The sequence below is a fragment of the Nannospalax galili genome, unplaced genomic scaffold (assembly GCF_000622305.1).
Source record: "Nannospalax galili isolate Female #2095 unplaced genomic scaffold, S.galili_v1.0 scaffold127, whole genome shotgun sequence".
NCBI lineage: Eukaryota > Metazoa > Chordata > Mammalia > Rodentia > Spalacidae > Nannospalax > Nannospalax galili.
The window spans coordinates 6,042,996-6,067,019 of NW_008360326.1; the positions used below are offsets into that span (position 1 = coordinate 6,042,996).

Genomic DNA, 24,024 nt, shown 5'->3' on the forward strand with positions numbered 1-24,024 from the left:
AACTCACAGAGATTTGCCTGCCTCTGCCTCCTGAGTGCTGGGATTAAAGGCGTGCGCCACAACGCTGGGCCTCCCTAGTTATTTTTAAAGTCCAAGGGCTTTTTGCCTCTGAGCTGCAGGGAGGGTGGGCAGGGATCATGGGAGTAGGTGCTTGCTGTCACTCTTCCTGACAAGGTGGGGCAGGCTTTCTCCTCCAAAGCATCATTACAGTGGCTGATTCACAGCCATGAAGTCAAGTGTTTTCTGCCAGAATGGTCCCCTGATCCTCCTGACAGTGAGAAGTGTGCATCTTAGATGGGTACCAAGCAGAGGTGGCATGGGAGGGAAAACTGTTAGAAGTTGCACTAGTCAATTAATTAACATCATACATAATCAAAGGGAGGGGGAGCTCTTGGACTTGATATGTAAACTTATGTTTACTCTGGGTTCAGAATGGAGAATTCTGGAGGTCTGATGGTTTTTCTTAAATAGGAATTCAGTGCTGATGAACCATAAGAACAGAGGGTGGAAATTTTTTTTTTTTCTCTTTTGAGACAGGGTCCCCCTATAGCCCCAGCTGGGCTGGAACTCACTTTGTAGACCAGACTGGCCTTGAACTCACAGAGATCTGCCTGCCTCTGCCTCCTGAGTGCTGGTATTAAAGGCACGTGCTACCACACCCAGCCAATATTTTAAACTGAATAGTTAAGTCCTTCATCGTTCAGCTCTACAATAATATCTACTACTTGAAATTTGGTGAAGCTAAGGAAGGCACGCTCCATTTGTTATATCACTCTGTTCTCCAGAAATTTCAGTCTTGAGGGTTCCACTGACGTCGCAGGCATTACGGTATGTTTGGCATAGCCAGCCTCTGTGTGTCTTTAATTTAGGGAGTAACAAGCAGCCATGCAATATATTATAAGGCGAAGGATTGCTGAAGTAAGCTTGACATTGGATCCTGATCCTGGGAAAAGTTACATAGTCTTAATGAGTCTTAATTATCTCTTCTGCAAAATGGAGACAGTAACTCTATCAGGATTCTTGCTATTGTCCATTGAGATACTGTGTCTGAACTATTCAGGATGCTGAAGAGGAGCACATAGTAAGCTCTGATCAGTACCCAAACGTGAGGCAAATTGGGAGGCCCAGTTGATTCCTACTTCCTTTATGAAAATTTTCATTTCCACCACAGCTTGAAGTCATATTTTCATTCTCTTGAGGTATTAGCTGTGCGATTCATCTGGAAATTAAAAATGCATTGCTTTCTGACTGGTCTTTTGTTGTTGATTTATTAACTAACCCCGTGTTGTTATTTAATTAACTCTTCTAATCTTCACTGTCTTCTCAATTTGACTTTCAGTCTTTGAGAATGGAAACTCTGCCTTAATGTTTTTAGCTTCCCAAAATGTTGAGAATTCATCTTTGCAACAAACACTTGACCAGACTCCACAGGCTAAGAACTAGAAGATGTGCCATCAGCATGTAGACGTGGTCATCTAGACCCCAACATGCATCTTCTCAGAAGCTTATATTCTAACACGAAGTTCCCCTGGTCTGTGCTTTCTTGTTTACTCTTACCCACACTCTTTCTTAATGAGGAACAATAAAGCCCTGTGTAGCCACAGTGTCAAGTTGAAGTTAATAGCCATAGGTTCAAAACTCTTGGAAAAACAGATGAAGATGAGGAAAGTCTCCTTAATTAGAGCCTTGTTGAAAAGTGTGACATCAGGAATACAAAGAGGTGCCCTTGACCTTGCCCCCTCCTCTGATCTTATCAAGTTTGGCCGAATGAGCTGGGGCTCAACCACTGCAGCCCCTTCTGAGAACTCAGGTCCCAGGTTGTACGTATGAGCCATGTCATGGGAAAGTCCTGCTTTCTCCTGAAATAAACCACATGATTTCAGTTGTAAAGATGAGGATATTAGTTATTGAGTGAAGTACCTTGATATGTTGCTTAGTGTTCTGGAAAAATCTTAGGGAACATATTAAAAAGTTTATATAAAACTGTTTAGCATTTTAAAAAGTTTTACTTTTATTTTTTATATGTATTAATGTTTTGCCTGCATGGATGTTAGTGCACCTGTGTGTGCAATGCCTGTGGAAGCAAAAGAAGGCTTTGGATCCCCTAGAACTAGAGTTACAGACAGTGGTGAGCTACCTACCATGTGCATGATGGGAACTGAATCCAGGTCCTCTATAAGAGCAGTCCTCTTAACTGCTGAGCCATATATCCAGTTCCCTGTTTAATGCTTTAAAATGCACCCAGGGCACACACATTCCCCTTCCTAACATTATGGAAAGCAGAATTATCTTGTGGTTAAAATGATACAGTCTCTATTTATTTAGGGGCATGCTTATTGGTAGGCCTCTGATTTTCTACTAGTTCCAACACGAGACTGCAAAATATGAACAATTACAAGAGTTTCCAAGAGTTTTATGTTTCTCCCAAGTTCATTGTGAGAAAGAATGAAATGTGCTGGGATATCAGTTTCTTATTCTTGGTAGAAACAGCTGAATGGAGAAAACGGGCCCAGAAAGTGCTTTTGAATACACGGGTAATGCTAAATACTCCACACGCAGTAGTTATATTTACATGTAAAACTGATTTGTCTGAGGGTGGGGTGCTTGCAGGAATTCAGATCCAATAACAAGGGGTGCTAGCTAACCCAGGGGTCCTCCACACCTTGTCATTGTGCCCTCATCCATCCTGAGGCGGGATGGGATGGGCACCAATGCTCAGTCTGTTGCCTGAAGGGACCATTTCTCCCTTTCCTTTTGATGTTTTTCTCCTTTGGTTCTTGATTATCATTTTCTACATATCATTTTCATTCTACCAGTAAAAACACCAGTGAGTTATACATTGTGTGATACAGTGGCTGTTCCTTATTTTTCCGAAAAAAAGCTCTAGGGAGCTGGGGTACAGCTTAGAGGTATAGCAATTTGTAGCAAACCTGGGTGTGATTATCAGCAGCGCACACACACACACACACACACACACACACACACACACACACACACAGACAGAGACAGAGAGACAGAGAAAGACAGAGAGAGATATTTGAATATAAAAAATTAAAAAATAGGAGTAAAAAGAAAAAATGAAACAAACTCCAACATTGATGAAGATTATCTTGTTTGCCAAATTTTAGTAAAGTTTCCCAAATGCTTTTTTGGTTAAAAGTCACCGCATTGTCTGTGTGTATGTGGTGGGTGGGTGGGTTAGGATGTGTATGTTTATGTGTTTGCTTGTGCGTGTGTATGCAAAGGCCAGAGGTTGACATCTGATGTCTTTATTGCTTTCCACTGTATTTTTTGAGACAGTCTCTTACTGAACCTGGAGCTCACTGATTGGCTCAGTGAGTGCCAGAGGTCCACTTGTCTCAGCCTCCCCTACTCCTCTTCCCCAGCTCTTTGGTTACAGCTGTGTGCTACCATGCCCAGCTTTATATGTAGGTGCTGGGGGCTGTGAACTCAGGTTCTTATGCTTGTGTACCAAGCACATTATTACTTAGCCACCTCTCTTGCCTTGCCCTAATTTTACCAAGACTCTTTCCACTATAGTTTGACCAGACCCCTTCTACCCACCCTCCACATCTGGTTACTGTCAGTATCTAGCATCTAATTGGATTACTCATCTTTTACCATCCCTGGGTGATGGGTGATCGGACATCACCCTGGACTGCCCTCAGTGAGGATCATGTTGGGTTGGTTGAGGCAGAACCTTCCTTCTTCCTGAAACTGACTTCCCATCCTTCTTCTTGGCTATGAATTCCCACTTGCCCATGTATATTCAGAGTGAAGCCCAGTGTAATCCTGGTGTGTTTCTCACGTGATGCCTATCACAATAGTCCTAAAGAAATTGGTTTAGCCACTTTACTGCCTTGCTCTGATTTTCCTTGATGACTTCTAGACACAAACTATTCACACACTTCTTGTTAGTAGTTAGTTGATTCCCTGTCCATACAGTCTTAATGATCTGATGAAAGTCTCTATCTTATAATTTAAATTTTGAGTGTATTTGTTGTAGTAGTACTAGTAGAGGTTGAATAAGTCTTGTGTCTGGATTTTCTGTTTGTTTTCATTATCCATTTTTAACTTGGATTTTTATTCTTCATTTTGTTTTTGCTTATCTGGTTATTTTTTAAAAGATTAAAAATTAAAAAATATGCTTGTATGTGTGTGTCTGAGTGTGGGTTTGTGTCTGTGAGTGCAGTGCACTTGGAAGCCAGAAGGCAGCTTTGGATCCCCTGGAGTTAGAATTACATGTGGTTGTGAGCTGCTCTATGTGAGTGCTGGGAACTGAACACTAGACTTTGCAAGAACAGCAAACACTTTGAACTGATGATCCATCTCTCCAGTTCTTCTCTGGTTATTTTTGATTGCATGTTGGTCATTCTACATAAAAAAATCTGCTAAGGCAGTTTGAGGCTGTGGGTCGTGTTTATTCCAAAGAATATAATTTCTTTTCTTTGAGTAACACGCTAAAAGGAAGAAGTCTTAACGCAGTCAGAGATTTTGTTGATTTCTACTTCATTCTTTGTGAGAGGTGGTCTCATTCTGATTTATTTTTTGCATTCGCCACAGCCTATCTATTTGTGCTATTTGAGTCCATTATGTATTGCTATAAAAATATTACAGGATGGGTATTTTATAAAGAAGAGAGATTTGTTTAATTCACAGGTCTAGAGATTGAAGAGCACTGGGCTGGTATTGGTTAAGCTCTGGTGGGGGACTTTTAGAGGGTATCGCTAGAATGGCGGGAGTGCGTAAAGCAGAGGTCAGATGATGAAACAGAAGCAAGAGAGCAAGGAGGGGCCGAGCTCACCCTGTCAGAAACCCACTCTTGCGAGAATGAGTCTATTTCTGTAAGTTGCACATTCTTGCAAGATGGCATCTGTTCTTGAAGGCTCCTGACCTATTTTACCTTCAAGTAGCCCTCACCTTTTAAAAGCTCTACTACCTTAACACTGGGGACCAAGATCTACCATAAGAACCATATGCAAAGCAAATTTTTGACCCTCCTTTTTGACTTGTGGGACTGTGGATTTCTCTTACTTTCTTGACCTATCAGCCTTTTTACCTTCAGAACTAGCAATTGACCTCAAATTCTGTCTTGAAAACTCTCCAATGCTGTGAAATTGATTTTCCTTTTGAAAAATATTTTACTCAATTTTTTTTGATTCATCTTAGTGGGAATGTTGGTCCCAAACAACCCAGTTTGTCATTTCTAGAAATGAAACTCTAATAGACACATATGGTTATCTCAGTTATTCACCACAGCAACTCTATAAAGAAGATGTTATTATTATTATTATTATCCTATTCCTATAGGTGAGGAAAATGCTCAGAGCGTGTTAGGTAAATAGTCAAGGTCACTTGATGAGGAAGTCCTAGGGCTGGGGATTGAATTTGGGAAGTCTGGTTTGAGAACTTCCTTCTTAATCAGTTTAAAACATTCTGTCAGTGGCTGGAGAGATGGCTCAGCAGTTAAGAGCACTTATTGCTCTTGCAGAGGACCTAGGTTCAGTTCCCAGCACCCATATGGCAGCATACAACCACCTGTAACTCCAGTGCCAGGGGATCCAACACCCTCTTTGGGTCTTCTCGGGCTCCTGCATGAACATGGTACACATAAACTCACACAGGCATACACGTTTTAAAAAGCTGCTGTATCTATATCCTGTAACTAACAAATTATTTATATTTGCGTCACTTGCTTTATTTTACCTTTTACTTTATCAATACCAGTATTGCTTGCCCTATCTAAGACGTCTAAATGATACACATTGTTTGGAATTAAACCAATGTCAGATAAAATATACTAATCAGATTCTGATCTTTTCCTTTCCAACCTTGTTCTTGTTCTCCTTCTTTGCTCTCTCTTTCCTTTCCCGTCTTCCTCTCCCTCCCCATTTCCCTCCTTCCTTCTCTTCTAGTACATATCAACTTTCATTCTGGAGGTACAAATCTGTATCTGTAGTGTTGGGTGTTGTGTTAGTTACCTTTCCTGTTGCTTTGATAAAATACCCTGACAAAAGCAATTTAAAGGGAGCGAGGGTTTGTTTTGGCTCACAGTTTGAGGGGATAGTCTCTCATGAGGGAAGTCAAGGTGGCTGGGGCTTGAGGCAGTTAGCCATGTTGCGTCCATCATCAGGAAGCAGAGAGGGCTTTGTTCATTCCCAGCTAGTTTTTTTTCTTTTGCATGTAGTCTGATTCCCCTGCTAGTCCATGGAATGATCCCACTCATACTTAGGGTGAATTGTCTGACCTCAATTAACCTGATTTAGATAATCCTTCGCAAGCATGCTCACAGTCTAACCTAATGTAGACAGCCTCTCATGCATGCCCAGAGGCTTGTCTCCTAAGTGATTCTACAGCCTGTCAATGACAGTCAATGTTAACCATTGCAGGGGTCAGTTCGGTCTACAATAGAAAGTCATTGGTTCAAGCCTGCATTCCTGGTGCTTCCGGGATGCTATCTGGGATTTCTGCAGATTCCCAAAGGGCTTGTGTTCCTGTGCTTGCTCCTTACTCTGACTTCCTGGTCCTGATGGAAATCTTGTTCTAATGAGTATCTAGTCATCTTTGTGTCTTTTTTTATTCCTGCCCCACATCATCTTGAATGTTGTAGGAGTTCATTATTCCCATTCACAAAGTTCCGGCAGCTCAAAGATCTTGAACATAGCAGATGTTACCAAAGATTTAGGATCATATTACAGACTACAGACAATATTTTGCTGACTGTTATACCAGCCTTGGCCTTTCTAGTATGGAAATTTCTCTCTAACTTTTCTCCTAAGTCCCCAGTCTCTCTTATTCTGGTCTCTCTTCTCTTTTTTTCTTTGTTTCATGTCCATCGAATCTTTTCCTTCAGTGATTACCAAGCAACCACCAACAAACTCCTTAAGCCCTGTTATTTCCTTAGCTAAAGCAATTCCCCTTCTCTTTAAGGTATTTCCATGGGCCCTGTTCTGAAACCAGATACTTTGATGCTTTTTTTTTTTAAACCCAAAGAAAAGTTTTCTAAGAGAAAACTATGTTTCCTGGCTCAAAATATGCTTTGCTTATAAAAATAGCAGTTTTCTTCCTTCCCATTGCATCATTTATATGAGACTCTTATCCATGCTGTATCTTTTTGCTTTTATTTCCTGTTGGCCTCTGGAAGTAAGATGACATACAGTATAAACTCACAGCAGCGCAGTTGGCATTTGTAATAAGAGCTGCTCTGCCTTTAACAGAACAAATGAATGAAGTCATTTCTATCTTTTTTCCTTGCAAATAAGGAAGTGTGTGTGTGTGTGTGTGTGTGTGTGTGTGTGTACCTACAGGTGCATGTGCCTGTGCACATGTATATGCTTGTGGAGGCCAGAGAATAACCTTGTCTGTTGTTCCTCAGTCATTCTCCACCTCATTTTTTGAGACAGGGTCTCTCTGGCCGTGAATTCACCCACTAGGCTTGGCTGGCTGTCCAGTGAGCCCCAGGATCCACCTGTCTCTGCTTCCTTTGCACTGGGATTACCTGTTTTTGTCACTGTGCTCAACTTTTTACACAGAGTCTGCAGATGGAACTCAAGACCTTGTGCTTGCAAGACAGCCACATTATTGACTGAGCCATCTCCTGAGTCCCTAACACAGGTGTTTTATTTGTGACTATTAACACTCTGAATCATAAACAGATTCTCGCACTGGTGGCTCCTACCTATACTATGTTATACGTTAGTGCCTGTCTTGTCCCCAGTAGATTTTTGAGAATGATTACCCTCCATCATAAAGTTGCATGGATTGTTCCAATTCATACTTGGGCTCCTTCAGCATTTTAATTTTTCTAATTAAGGAATCACGAAGAAGATTAACAGACTACCTGGCCATTGCAATGTCTCTTTGCTGTCTGGAGTCAATTTATTGACCACTTCTTTCAAATCATCTGTCTGTACCTCTCAGGTTATGATTTCCTCCCATCACTATCTTCCAGATTTGGGTGGCTCATTGGTGTGGAGCATAGGAGGTCTAATATCTTAGTGTTGAGTTTTGTAATAAAATCAACATGGATCAGGCAACACAAATACCCATCAGCAGCCCTGACGTCAACATGAGCTTCAATCATGGTCTGCTGTTCTTTGATCATGGAACATATTTTGTCATGGGTAGGAGCCATGCCAAGGAAGTTAGCCAGGCAGGCAGTTTCTTCCCTCACTAATCAGCTTGAGTTTTCGAAATGCAACTTCATCATTCCGTAGATCAGCAAGTGCTACAGAGTGCTGTTTTTTTTTTTTTTTTTTTTTTTAGATCTTTAAAACACATTTTATTTATTATTTTTATTTTATGTGTATGTGTGTATTACTCACATGTAGGTAAGTGCACCATGTCGTGCAATGCCTGTAGGGGACAGAAGAGACTGTTGGATCCACTGGAACTAGAGTTATGGCAGTTGTTAGCTGCTATGTGGGTGCTGGGATTCGAACCCAGGTCTTCTGCAAGAACAGGCAGTGTTCTTTTTTTGGTCTTTTTGAGACAGGGTCTCCCTATAGTCCCAGCTGTTCTGGAACTCATTATGTAGACCAGGCTGCCCTTGAATTTACAGAGATCCGCCTGCCTCTGCCTCCTGAGTGCTGGGATTAAAGGTGTGCGCCACCACACCCCGCTTACAGGCAGTGTTCTTAACCGCTGAGCCATCTCTCCAGCTCCCAGAATGCTGTTCTTTAAGCAGAACAGACACTGTCTTCATTAGATCAATTGTGCCTGCTTACAAGAAACCATCAGGATTGGGCTTGTTAACTGTTGACACACCCTCATAGGAGGAGGATGTGTCTCCTCCTCCTTGAACCCTCACCTGAGATTCTAGCCATTTGTATGTAATTCTGCTCTAATGTGGACCCGGAGGTGCTAGAATATAAAGACCAGGCAAGGTTAAGGGAAAGGGCCTCCGTCTATGAGGGTACAGGGAAGCCATCATTCATGCTGGATGAAGACTTCCCAGTGTGGTTTTGGGATCACCCATGCTCCTGACGGTAACCCTTCCTCACTCGGGCTCTGTAAGTAAGAACTTTGGTGGATTCATACTTTGGTTTGTTGTTTGTTGTTAGGAGGGCTTAACAATTGCTTATATCTCTCCAGGGAAAGAATTCTCAAAACATCAAGGCTCACTTCAAGCACACAACCCGTAAAGGTCCCCAGATGCAATTTTGGTTCCCTGAGTCCTTGCAACCTGTGCTCTTCCAATATTTCTTATATTGAACATAGCCATTGCTTTTATACCATATTAATCTTTCTGAGAAAACAGATCAACGACTGTCATCCTGGCTCCCTTTCTGTTGCCTTTTGTAAAATGTTCTTGCAAGCTGCCAAGGTGCTGCTCAGAGAGCCCAGAGGGTCGCTTCTTCCCTTAATATTGGGTTGAGGTCTTTACCATCCATCCTTTAGCTGACTCCAAGATGAAGCCATGAACGGAAAGATCAGGTCAAAGCCATTTTATTCAGTGTACATTTATGCTCCCCCAAGTTTGGAAAAGATTATAGGGATAACTATAACAATTTCATCTGATTACATACCCAGGCAGAGTCCAGAGTTTCAGAACATTCCTTCCTCATCAGCAGCTTGTTCAGTTCATGTCAACTGATACTGGACGAGCTCCCTCTGCCCTCCTGGTTTCCTTCTTCACTTTCCTCTGCTACTCTCAAGTTCCTTCTCAGCCCCAGGGTCTTCGCATCATCTTGGTTTCCTGGAAGATAGAGGCTTTATGGAGTTTACTGCTTGCTCACTCCTTGAATTATGGCTCTGCATAATCTACCAAAAGGGGGAGAATACAGCAGGTTAGTGAGAGGGATGATCTTTTCCAGAACTGCATCCATTCACAAGCATGCTTTTAGAGAAGGGCCATGCTGGGCTAATGGAAGAGGTGACACAAAAGCCAAGGTATGGTTTTAAAGGGATTTTGTCAGTAGGAGGAGCTCACGGTCTAGTGTGCATTGATAACATTCATTTTAGAGTTATGTAGAATGGGAGAGCCTTTGCATTTGTTGGGGTGTTTACATTCATCAAGCTGTGATTTTTGTACCATCCTAACACATTTCCTCTCTCCCTGGTAATTACTGTGTAGGGTCCTAATTTTGCCTGTTGTCCAGACTGGCTTCTCCCCCTGGGCAATGTCTATGCTTGCTGTAATTGGATGATGCCACACAACCCACTACCGTTGCCAGATTTCATTATGACTTGGCGTCTTCTGTATTAATTTCCCTACTTTGGGGCTGTTTTGAAGCAAGTGAGGCCAATTTCCTTTTCAATAGCACAAATCTGGAGGTCCAATTTGAGCTGGGAGCTAAGTGGGTGCATTTGTGCAGCTCTGATTGACTGACACTGTTCGCTTTGTTTGATATGATTTTTTTAAAAAATGCGAGCTTGATCTTGAGAAGCAGCTGGCACTCACTGGAAGCCAGAGGAGCCATCCTTGGAAAGTCCAGGAAAGCATTTGGGTGGCTGGTTTTATCCAGAATTTAAGTCAAGTTGTTGGGGAATCAGACTGCAGACTTGCGGTTCTAGTACTGCTGACCCAGGAGACCTTCGGGATCTGACCATGGAGGCATGCAGAGTCAGAAGGATGGAGGGGGCATGAATATATTCAGTAGAGAAAATACAAGATTCCTGGGGCTGGAGAGATGGTTCAGTGGTTAAGAAGTCAGTTTGTACTGCTCTTCCTGAGGATCTGAGTTTGGTTCCCAGCATCCACATCAGGCGCTCACAGTACCTATAACTCTAGTTCCAGGGGATCCAATACCTCTGATGTCTGTAGACACATGCACATGCCCACATACAGACACATACACATAATTAAAAATAATGAAAAAATACAAAATTCCAAGTTAAATTTGAAGTCCAAACAGACAACAAATAATGCTATTAGTATATCTCATGACATTGTGGTTACTATAAAAGGCCACAAAAATGAAGGAGTCAATTCCAAACGCAAAGGTTAAAGAAGAATTAAATGGATCATTTGAAAAAGAGGAACATGCCAATGGAAAATTCATTTAATTGGCACAAAAATAAAAATAAAAAACATGTCTCATGGGAAGGAGATTTGCTATTATAGGCTCCCTAGCAACAGGAAGATGCAGAAACTTAGTTTTTTAAAGATTCATATCCCCATTAGACACTGGTGATGCTGGGAAGCAAGAGCAGGTTCAGCATTTCTGGTATGGTGATGCATACATCTACAGTTTTCAAACCTGGGTGTGCATCACACCCACCTGGAGACCTTGTTAAAGCACCAATTGCTGAGTGGCACACAGAGTGTCTGACTCAGTCGTTCTGATGTGGTCTCTGAAATTTTGCATTTCTAACAAGTTCCCAAAAGGCCAGCCTTGGACTATTTTTTTGGGAAAGGAAGTCTTTCAATATCTGATGCAGCAACTATTCTTGGAGCATCAATAGTGTTAACCTGTGCTGCCTAGCCTTGGTGGCTGCTAATGTTTGACATGTGTGATTGGGCCAAATGGAGATGTGCCCTAAGTGTAAATGCGTGCTAACTTTTGAAGGTTTATTATGAAAAAAAGAATGAAGCAAGATGTGGTGACACATGACTTTAATCCCAGCACTCTGGGAGCAGAGGCAAGTGGATCTCTGTGAGATTGAGGCCATCCTGGTCTACATATGAGTTCCGAATCAGTGGAAACCCAACTCAAAACAATATAGTATCTCAGTGTTTTAAGAATATTGATTACATGTGAAAATGACATATTAAGTTAAATAAAATATATATGAGTACTAATTTTGTCTCTTATATGGCCATCATGGAAGGCTAGTGATATAGCTTGGTTGGTACAGCATCTAACATGTTGTCTTAGTTTGTTTCTTCACTGCTGTGACAAAACACTCTGACCAGTACCAACTTGGGGAGGAAAGGGTTTATTTGTCTTACATCTCCCAGGTCGCACACAGTTCATCAGGGAGCCCAAGGTAGGAACTCAGGGCAGGAACCTGGAGGCAGGAGCTGGAGCACAGGCCATGGAGGAACGCTGCTTACAGGCTTGCTCCCTTGGCCCCTGCTCAGCCTGCTTTCTTATGCAACACAGGCCCACCTGCCCAGAGGTGGCACCACCCACAGTGGGCTGGGCCCTCCCACATCACTCATCAAGAAGATGCCCTTCAGACATGGCCACAGGCCAGTCCAATAGAGGCAATTTCCCGACTGAGGCTCCCTCAACTCAGGTGTGTCAAGTTGACACTAAAGCTATCCCGCACACATGTATATCACATAAACTGACAGAAGTGATGGGGGTCAATAATCTTAGGATTCAGGAGGCAGAGGAAGGAAGATCAGAAGTTCAAGGTCATCTTTGGCTACGTAGTAAGCCTGAACTACCCAGGACTTTATCCAAAAAAAGAAATACAGTCACTAGAAAAGGCAAAATTACACATATGACTCATATTTGTGATTTAATCTGTCAAATGAACTGGACTCAAGTTATTGTTTAAGAATATCCATTCGGGTCTGGATTTGAGCATCCATGAGTTAGTAAGGGACAAAGGTAAAAAATCCTTAGATTTTTGCCTTGTGTTCTTTTTTGATTTATCATTTAAAAATTCTGTGTATGTGTCTTTGTGTGTACGTGTTTATGTGGGTATGTGTACATGAGTGCAGGTGCCCACAAGGGTGGGGAAAAAAAACACTGGATCTCTTTGGAGTTGGAGTTACAGGCGTCTGTGAGCTGCAACCGAGTCCTCTACAAGATCAGGATGCTCTCTTAACTGTTGAGTCATCTCTCCAAGCCCTTGTGATGTGTTCTGGAGTTTAGTATCCCTTCTGAGATTTAGAAAATTCTCTCAGGTGGGTGTGTCTTTTGGAACTTAAACAATGTTCCAATGTACAAACATTTGGTAGGGGTAGAATTTGGCCTGAACCCCTGACAGCAAGGTGTTTGGCTGTGGAGATGCAGAAGCAATTGACAGCTGTACCTCTGCTCTCTCTGAGAGGGGGAAATGATCACATCAGAAAGCCAGACACTTGGGGCTGGAGAGATGGCTCAGCAGTTAAGAACACTGGCTGTTCTTGCAGAAGACCCTGGTTCGAATCCCAGCACCCACATGGCAGCTAGCAACTGTCCGTAACTCCAGTCACAGGGGATCCAACGGCCTGTTCTGTCCTCTGTGGGCATTGCACAATATGGGTGCACTTATGTACATGCAGGCAATACACACATACACATAAAAATAATAAGACTGGATCTCTTTGGAGCTGGAGTTAAAAAAATAATTAAAAAGAAAAAGAAAGTCCAACACTTGTGTTCTGAGGATGGCCTTCCTCCTGGGTCTTGACTGTGTTGGTTTGGAGAGAGAGCTAACAACCAGTCCTGTAAATAACCCTGGATGCACCGCTGCCAAGAGGCCCCTTCTCTTCCCTTTTCTCCTCTGCAGCAAACACTTGGCAAGAAGCCTGGGTCCAGGTCTCGGTTGCACAGCTAATAAGGACATGTAGAATATGGACAAGGTTAGGAAGAATGCCCCAGAGAAGGTTAAAGCATCAGAAAATTGCATTTCTGACAAAAGGCCAACCTTGGACTATTTTCCCAGGAGAAGAACAGCCTTCTAGTATCTGAAAGGTCGCTTCGTAGAATGCTGTGGATAATTGTTCTACTTCCACCAAGAATAAAACCGGTGGAAAAAGAGTTAAACTGAGACATAGGGGATTTGGATTTTCAGGCAAAAGAGAATTTTCTGCAATTGAAAATAGTTTCTTGTTGCAAGATTTTCTGTTATTGTTTACCCAGATCTTCCCCGCAAATTTCTTAGTCACTGCAATGGCATTTCCTAGCTGTGGGGTCGGGAATTATGCTCTGAGATGTGCAAAAGGTTCAGAGTCATTTTATTCTGGAGGAATTGCCCTCTCCCTACAGTGCCAGACTGTTGGCTTTACTTCTGACCTGTTTAAGACTTTCTTCTTGCAGTTCATTTGCGATGATCAGGTTTTTAGTTTAATGCATTAAGTTAGATTATGCAGAAAAGGACTTTTTCATTTTATTTTTAAATATTTGTATGTGTGCATATGTTTTTGTGTGTGTGTGCACATGTGTGTACATAGGTACCCGAATATATGTGGGTACACATGCATGTGCTGGTACCTGTGTGTGTGCACATGAATGTTGAGGTCAGAAGTCGGTATTAGGTGTCTTCTTTGATTGCTCTTCCCCTTATGTTTTGAGGTAAGGTCTCTCATTGAGCCTGGAGCTCAGTGATTCAGCTAGACTGGCTGGCCAGTGAGCCCTGGGGACCCTCTTGTGGCTTCCTCAGCACTGGGATTACAGTGCTGGGATTGCAGGCAGCTTTTTGCATGGTGTTGGGAATTGAACTCAGGTCTTCATGCTTGTACAGCAAGTATTTTATCAACTGAGCCCTCTTTTCAGTCCCTGGAAAAAGAATTCATTAGAAACTGTTAGGCCGTCATGGGCTAGAGCCAATCATTAAATTTGCAGATATTTTGAGAACTGCTTGATGTTATGTTGGTGGGTTAAACTCAGTCAGCTGGAATAGGAGTTTTTATACCATGGAAATAGGCAAGCACTCCAATTAGAGCCCCTGTCCCATCTTCCTCCCAAAGAAGCAGCTGTTAACATTGGCCTGTATACAGCTAGAGAGAGGGTGGGTGACAAAGCAGACACGTTCTGTGCTCACCTTAGATCTCCACGGACCTCCACTACTTTCAGCAGTGGCTGTAGTAGACAGTCCCACCACACATAGATGGTAGGTATCCCACCCCCAGTGTCCTCTGTCTCTGTCCTTTTTTTCTTCTGACTCAAAACTTTTCTTGAAGTCCCAAACTTTGCCCAGTTCTTGCACAGGGTAACCTGGAAGTACTGGTAAGTTAACGCTGTGAAATGTAAGCCTGAACCGACACAGGCTGGAGACTCAGATGCTTGTACTTTGAGGGGAGCCCCTGTACTTCATTTTGACAGTTCCTCAGTGGGTTCCCAGGAGGTCTGAGCCCCATTGCTTATATTAATCCACTTCTCCTTCTCTGTCTTACTCTCACTTTCCTTTCTAAGTCTTGTACTGTATCCTTACCTTGGTCTTTGCTTCTGAGGGAACTCCAATTAAGGCAGGTAGCTCAGAATCCGTAGAAGGGTGCAAAGACCAGGCTGGGAGGCCGCATACCCAGAAACAATTCTTCAAGCCACTCATGGAGTTGGTTGGTTCCTTTTTGTAATAACACTCTGTCTCCAAAGGGCCACAATGTCATCATTGACCCTGTGCATTAGAGACCTCAAGACCCTTTGCTACTGTCCTTTGGAAACAGACATGGTTCCTCTCCTCTTTACAGATGCTTTTTTGAGTCACTGATTTCTAAGGTTCATTTTTTGAAAATTTATATTTATTGTGTGTGTGTGTGTGTGTGTGTGTGTGTGTGTGTGTATGTGTGTGTATGAGTCTTTCCCTGCATGTATGTGTATGTACTATATCTGTGCTTGGTGCCTGACAAGGCCAGAAGAGGGTGCCAGATACCCTGGAACTAGAGTTATGGACAGTTGTGGTCTGCCATGTGGGTACTGGGAACTGAATCCAGGTCCTCTGGGAAAGCAGTTAGAGCTCTTACCTACTGAGCCATCTCCCCAGCCAGAGGCACTGGTTTCTGATGAAGCCTGAACAGAAGATGCATGCCTTATCACTGGGCCCTCGATCCTACATTTTTCTCCTAACTGTAATGAATGTTGTAAGGAAAGTGTTTTAGTCATTTATTATTGCATCATAAACCACTCCAAAGTACAGTGACTTAAAACAGTTAGTCCTATGCTATATAATGATATTTTGGTCAGTGACAGCCCATATATATATGACAGTGGTCCTTTAAGATTATAACGGAGTGGAAAAACTCCTGATAGCCATCATAGCACACTAGCATTTCTCCTTACTTGTGTATTTGTGGTGAAGCTGGTATAAACAAACCTACTGTGTTGTGTAAAAGAATAATATGTACAATTGAATACAGTGTACAAAACTTGATGATGAAAATAAGGGACCATATTACTGGCTTTTGTATTCATTAAGCTATACTTTTAATTACAAAGTTTACAGTAAGCTAGTATGCCATGTTATGCCAGCAGCAGCCTCGTACAGCTCATGTTTCTTCTCTCTCTTGATTGCATGGAGAGGCCACGTTGCATAACTGAGCTACCATCTAGGTTTGTGCAAATATACTTGGTGATGTTCTTGCAGCAAGGAACACACCTGACCAACTCTTCCTAGTACATTAAGGACACATAATATGCTTTGTGGCCTTGTGATGATATGATTAACATTATGTGGCCACTCAGCTGGACCTGAAGGGTCTGTGTGGCCTCAATTACGTGATTGGTGGCTGTTCATGCTGGCTGGCCCTCTCTTTTTTCGTAAGATTTCTTCCTCAAGGAGTCTAGCCAGGGTGCCCTCACATGAGCGCACTAAGCTCCAAGATGGTGAGAGTGGAAGGTGCCACATCTCTTGATGCCTTGACTCCAAAGTCCCCAGACACAGACTCTGCAGGTGGGAAATAGACTCTGACTCCTGTTGGGAGGGGCAAAGGTGCATGACAAATGGAGATAAGAACTATTTAGCTGCTAATCTGATCTGGGTAGTGTCTGGTTGCCTTTGGGAGATGGAGATTCATCCGTTGGGGAATTCCCCAGATGTAGAAAAGGAGTTTGAAGGTGCTGGAAGAGACAGAAGGAAGGCCCATGTTCACTGCAGTCAGCTTGCTCTGGAGTTGGCAGAGGCCTTAACCTTTTCTCATCCTCATGCTCCTCCTGGGCTACTGGCCGTCTGCGAATTCCATCTTGGTTCCAACTTCATGGGTTCACAGCCAGGAGGGGACCAGGCCGGGCTCTGTGACCAGTGTCACCTGGAGTGGAAACACCACAGACACTCGACAGCACTGAAGCCTGAGGATGGGTTTAGTTCTGAACAGATAAAATGAGAGTCCTTGCCAAGGTATCTGCTTAGAAGACACATACTGGTTAGACTAAGTATGTGCTGCCAACATTCAGGCATGCAACATTTTTTTGGATACAGAACTACCTATTCTTAGTGTCAGACAAGTGCCTGAACCAATGATGGATCTTTTTGTTGTTGTTGTTTTTTCTCGAGGAGACTATGCAAGTTAGACAAGAAGAGGACAGAAACCAGAGAGAGGGCAGCGAACCCTTACTGAGGGCCAAGGTCAAGGCGAGTGGTAGGCTGATCACTGACTCATGTTTGCACTTACCAGCCTATGAGATGGGAAACCAAGGCTCAGAAAGTTCATGCAGCTAACAGGGACTACACGATTGCTGTGCCTGCTGTGCTTTCTGCCTAGACAGAGTGTTAGAGCCTGCCAAAGATGTCTCCGAAGAGGTGGAGTCCTGTAATGATGCGTTTGCTGTTCAAGAGTTCATGTTCTGCTTAAACTTTGAACCCCTACTATTTCCTAGCTATGGCAGTTGACGGATACTGGGGGAGGGAGAGTCATTTTTATTTGGGAGTGTGGTCACTGGTAAGTTACCCATGCTCCAGTGGATGGCCTTATACCCACATGCAGTAATTGGACTCAGTGGGTTATAAAAAAAGAAAAACCATAACTCCAGTCCCAGGGGATCCGACAGCCTCTTCTCACCACCACAGGCGTTGCACAACACGGGTGCATTTACCTACATGCAGGCAATACATGCATACATATAAAATAAAAAATAATAACTTAAAAAGAAAACTAGAATATCTCTACCATATGATATAGTCATGTTAATCTTATATAGTGAAAGGACTCTATATTCCACACAGAGATACCTGCTCTTGCATGTTCATTGGTGCCGTAGCCATAATAACCAGAAAATGTAGACAATCTAGGTGTCCATCAAATGAAGAATGGATAATGAAAATGTGGTATAGTAGCACAGTGGAGTATTATTCAGTTGTTAAAAAGGATGAAGCTGGCAAGAGGGTCAGCAGAGGTGTGCCATTGTGATGGAGCAAAGGGAATCACAGACAGTGCCCAGGCCCGGAGTAAAGCAAAAAAAAAAAAAAAAAAAAAAAAACAAAAAAATAAAAAAAAAAAAGAAAAAAAGAGGACACAAAGTTGGGTGAGAGATCTGGGGAGGGAGTGAGGGTAGATATCATCAGAATTTCAAAATACATTGCATAAATGCATGTCATTTTCAAAGAATAAATAAAAATATTATTTTTAAAAAAGAGTTCATACTGTTTAGCTGGAATAGACCTGGATTTTCAAAGGCTGATTCTATGACTTGGAAACTCCTTGACCCTCAGTTTCCTCATCTGTAAAGTAGAAATAATAGCAATAACTGTCTATAATGTCGTTGAACCCTTAGCATGGTACTCCTGTAATTAGTAACTTAGAGCAATACCAATTGTTACTGTTAATAAGGGCTGTTGGAAACTTGTTTTTATTTGAGAGTATGTTTTGTGTTTTGTCTAGGTAGTTCAGTCAAACTGAAAAAAATGCCCTAGATTTGCTTTTCAGGGTAATTGTGAAGGCTGACGATGGTACAATTGTCGGAGTTACTGCGTAGACAATCTAATTTGGTTATTAGGTGCTTAAATTCTTGTTGAAATGAATTGTGGAAAAGAGCTGAACTACTGTTTCAGCTGTTTAATGATATGTTTAGTAGTGATGTGATAATGGCTGAATTGGATTAATTATGGGGTCCTTCAATGGATTTGTTTAGTAGCAAATTTGCAGATATATTTTCAGATAAGTCCATGTGTTCAATGAATGGTTTGAATTTCAAGTTTACCTCAAGAGATGGAACAGGTCACTTCTGCAGAGGTACTTGTGGAAGTAACATCATTATAACTCAAAAAAAATAAATAAATAAAAAGAGGGGAGGACAGGGCTGGGTATCACGGATTTACATTTATTTTTGAGTCTGCAAAAGTTACACGAGTCTGTGTGAAATGCTCTACACAATCAAAATCTCTAATGTCTTCTTAATGCTTACTGGTTCCCAGGCACCATGCAAAGTACCGTATTCTGTGTTTGCATATTTATTTCTCCAATTGAACGTACATCAGAAGACACTATCAGTCTACCCATTCTTACATACAAAGAAACTGAGGCTCAAAGAAGTGAAGTACCTTACTTAAGTGTACATAGGTAGGAAAAGTGATAGAGTGGATATGGACCCTTAGCCCAGCCAAAACCTGTGAATGAAAGCCCTTTGTTGCCAATGAGAGTACTGTTGGCTGAGGAATAGGAAAATATCCTTAGTATGTATCAGATGCAGTTTACTGTGCGTGCTTAAGTAGCTCCTCGCTTCCTTACTTTTAAGAAAGATGGACAGGAAGCTAGACTCTGCTGCTGGACACAAATGAAGACCAAGGTAGCCTGATTGCCACTGGCAGCCATCCCAGAAAGTGGAGGGGAAATGGTCTTAGGCCGAAGCCAATGTGCAGAACAGCAGAGTGGAGAGACAGGAAATTCCTAGGTGTTTGAGAACATCACCTAGTTGACAGGGGCTTGCTTCTGCTTCTGGGCTTTGTCTAATGTAGTTGAATTCCTTGTTGATTATAAGCAGATACAACTATTTGTCTCTCCAATGCCATTCTTTCCTCCTATTAATCAAACACCAATTTTTTTCAGGGTGGCTGCTGCCAGTTAGAACCCAGAATTCCTCAATCTTTTTCCTATGGGTGGCTCTGCAAAGAGAATTCTGGTCAATGAGCTCTAAATAGGAATCCTGCAGGATATTTCTAGGAAAGTTGTGCTTTACTGCTCAAGGCTGTACCTTGTCTTCTTTCCTGAAGCCTGGGATGCTGGTGACTAGAGCTGGAGCTGCTGTTCTGGTGACAGGACGGAGAAATGAGGGAACTAAAACCCAGAGCTGCAAGGCAATGCTGGCGAGCCTCACCTATTATGAAAGAAAGGAAACCTGTGATTTGTTAGGCCAGCATTCCTGACTTTGGCATTTGCATATAAATACTTTCTCTAACCCAGACATTAAAATTTTTCATTGATAAGGATTTTTCCTTGGTATTGTGTACCTAATGTTGCACATCAAACCACTCCTAAACTTAGTGACTTACAACTGTTATTATTATTTTTTTACATGTTTGACATTTGAATGGGGCACAGGGGAAACAGCTTATCACTGTCCCACGACGTTGGGGGCTTCAGATGGAAGGGCCCAAATGGATGGAAGCAGAGCCACCCAAGCTGATGTCATGATTCATATATCTGACACTTTACCAATGTCTCCACCTCTGTCTATATCAGCATAATGTGATCTCTTACATGGTGGCTTAGGGCTCCAAGAGATAGAAAACAGAAACTTCCTGTCTTTTTAAGCCTTGTTCCCAGACCTGGTACTATGTCCTTTCTACCCTAATCTATAGGTCCAAGCTGCCCAGACTAAAAGGGCTATGTAGAGGTATAGATAGATGTCCCTTTGTGACAGGAGGGACCAACTATCATGCTGGGGAATTTGGGAAGGATTTGTAGACAGCATTCCTTCAGCATAAAGGACAGTCTGAGTTTACTCTGTATCTGTGAAGTGTTCGGTGCTCAAATGTGGGTTGTATGCTGCTGTGTGGATCTTTATATTTTTCGTTGTTGGACACAGTTGAAAATTTGCCCTTTTGCCATGGCACCTTTTTTTAAGACTGGCGGAGGAAACTGTCACATGGGAAGGTAGGAGGATGCTAATGAGGTGTGTGTGTGTTCAGAGGTCAGGATGGGCACAGTGAATGAAAGCAGCCTTTCATGAGGAAAGAGAGAACTCATCCAGGGATCAGATATGTTGGAGTGAATTAATTAAGAAAGGACCTGCTAGCTGGTACCTGATCCCAGAGACTTGGTTACCATCCAAGAGATGATGAATCAAGGAATGTTTGCTGGTTACCTGCCACCAGCCATGTATTGTGTGGCGTTACCTGCTGTCAGTCAGGTACCCTGCAGGTGTGAACATGTGAAGAAGCCTTTTGCTGCCTCTGGTCCTTTGCAGGCCCCAAGTGGAAATGGGGTCTTCGAGAGGCATGGCTGCTTCCAGATATAAAAGCTCTGATAGATTGAAAACAGATTGAATGTGAGAAAAGACAGTTATAAAACTAGTAGCTGTCTTCAATGTTTACAGTAACAAAAGAATGCTTTGACCATCAACTCTGTAAACAAACAAGAAGCCCAAACCAGACTAAGTCAGTAGTTGACCAGATTTCATATTGAAGAAGAACCCAAGCTCTCACCCTAGGCCTTGGTGAAAGCCTTCAAAGCTCCTGGGGCATGATCTCATGCCTGAGGCCAAGTGATGATGGAAATTCTTTAAAACTGGATTCTGAAACTTTGGAATCCTGTGGCGGTAAAAGGAAACAAGAGAGAGAGAGAGAGAGAGAGAGAGAGAGAGAGAGAGAGAGAAGAGAGAATAAGATTGTGATATGACCTGTATGGTCTAGGGAGCAGCTACCATGGTGACCTCCTCTCTTGGACAGGGACCTGAACCAGAGTGTGGCTCAGGTGGATGCAGGATCACAGGTTGGCCCTGAAATGCACTAAACACAGTCTTTTCAAAAATTAAGATGTTTTGATTGCTTTTATTTTTTCGCTGAGCCTTCTTGACAGCCTTGGGTATGTGTTGCACATGTGTGACATGGCATATATGTGGAGGTCAGAGGACAATTTGTGAGTCAGTACTCTCCTTCCACCATGTGGGTCCTGGAGGTCAGGTTGTTAGGCTTGCTACTAAATACTTTTACCAGTAGAGTCATCTTGCAGACGCTTTAATTTTTTTTTAATTGCATTTCTTTAATTATTTCTATTTATTTGTGTGCGTGTGTGTGTGTGAGAGAGAGAGAGAGAGAGAGAGAGAGAGAGAGAGAGAGAGGGCGAGAGAGAGAGAGCATGTGGAGGTTAGAGGACAGTGTGTGGGAGGCAGTTTTTTCTCCTTCCACCATGTGGGTCCTGGAGATTGTTAGGGTCCGTAACTCGATGGGTCCCCTCCAGGTAACAAATACATGGGATTGGAGATGTAAAAATCAAGCAGAGTCTTTACTTTCCAGCTAGCTGGGGTCGACCGGCTTCCCAAGACATGCAAGTCTGGTCAGAACGATCGACCCCCATTCAGTTTCAGGTACAGATTATATAGGCCCACATAGTCATTACACAAAAAGCATTCCTCAGCAGACACTTTGATCAAACATCTTCTAAAAGCTATAGTTTCGGTTAAACATCTTTTCCAGGAAGGCTAGATCTGGTGTAAGCCTGGTGCAACTTCCTTCTCTTTGTTCCTTATCGGTTATCTGGTATGTGCAAACAGGCCTACAGGACACATTGTAAATCAACTGAGTCTGGGGTCCAGGGTCCAGGAAGGAGGTTTACAGCACTTCAATTCTTAGCATTTCAACTAGGTTAATCATCCATGTGTGGTAGATACAAATCAGGCAGAACAGGCAAGCTTAGCAAGTAAATCTAAATCAACATTTTAAACAGAGTTTTCTATCAAAATGCAGAGTTCTTACAGCATTCATCAAGGTATTTCATTTTTTTTTCCCAACAACCACATTTTTCTTAATGATAAAATATCGCTTTTTAAATTGTTTTCATTTATTTTTGAGAATTTCATGCATGAGTATTGTCTTTGTATTATTTCCATCCCTCCCAGTTCCCCAATAACTCCCACTGCACTGAGTCCATTTAGTGGTGTTTGTATGTCTCTGTATTTAGGGCTGCCCCTTTGGGATTAGATAACTTCTCAGGGAGCTAGTCCCTGGAGAAATCAGATTCACTCTCTCTCAGCATCCATATCTTTTATCAATCAGGCTTGAATGCTTGGTTGGAAATATGAATACTGTTAGCTATTATACTGGGACAACAGGCATAAACTATGACTGACTTGGGCAAAGACAGATAGTTATCCTGTGTGTAATAGAGCCTCAAGTTATTAAATTTATTATCAAAGCAAAGCAAATAGTATTTTATACACAGTTGTTATGCCAGAGCTATCGCCTGCTTAATTGTCAGGAAATGAGGATCACTGAAATGAACCTCTCAGGTTCTGGTTGGTCCCTGAGGGCTGGTTCTCATGCATTTTGTCCAAACCCCTGTGGCCTTCTGTTTGGCTTCATTTATTCTTCATTGGTCTGCCTTCCTCCCCACTGGTCATTAGGCAACAACTGCTCCACCTGGTGGTGTACGACATAACTCTGCCGAATTACCTTTCTTCTCTTCCTGCCTTCATACTCAGACCTTTTTCTGAGCTTTAGGAAGAAAAATGTCTCTCCTTTACACTGTTCCTTCCAAAAATGTGTGCACCAGACCTTTATTAATTATCCCCAGTACAGCTGAGACCATGATAATTCTTGTTTAGGCTTTACTGAGACACTGTGGAAAAAAGGAAAGGGGTTTGTGTCAGAACTGCTAACAACCCTGCCCCAAATCATGCCTATATCTGTGGCCACTTACTGGTTTATCTTTCTCTTACCTATAAGTTTGATTTATGATTTTAACAAATTCCTGTGACCGCCTGTAATAGCGGATCTGGGACAAAGGCTTAGGAGGCCTTTTGGTAAATCCTGTAGGTAGAGTTGGGCCAGGAGGAGGAGAGGGAGGGGCTCCCTTGGGCGTATCCATAGTAACTCTTGGGACTAGCACTTGGTTGGGCCCTACTGCCATGATGAAAGGCACCTGGAGTCTAGTGATTGTAAACAAAATTGCAGACCCATAGTTATGCAATCGCAGGCCCCATGTATTAACCCCTTCCCATCCGGAGAACTTTTTTCCTTTTTCTGTGAATCTGATAAGTAAAGGGTTGCAGGCTTGTGGTTCGAGCCCCCAAGTTGGCTTACAAGGGGGGCCTGTCACATCTCGTTTGAGGGTGATGTAGTCCCCACGGGCATTACTTAACCAGTATGTCTGACCCATGGTCTCACAGCCCCATCGTGGGCAGTAGTACTGGTCTGGTCTCCCACAACTGGGCTTATACTGTGGCCCTGGGCAAACATAGAATTGTTTTTGTCTAAGGTAGCGAACTCCCGATTCAAACTTGCAATTGTATCCGTGGGAGGAGTCTTCCACATCTCGGGTAATCGCTGCCCATTCCC

At 42.6% G+C, this 24,024-nt stretch overlaps 1 pseudogene; it reads right to left on the bottom strand.

Annotated features, from left to right (window-relative positions):
• Positions 1-7,632: 7,632 nt before the first annotated feature.
• Positions 7,633-23,845, bottom strand: LOC108490322 (annotated as a pseudogene).
• Positions 23,846-24,024: the final 179 nt, after the last annotated feature.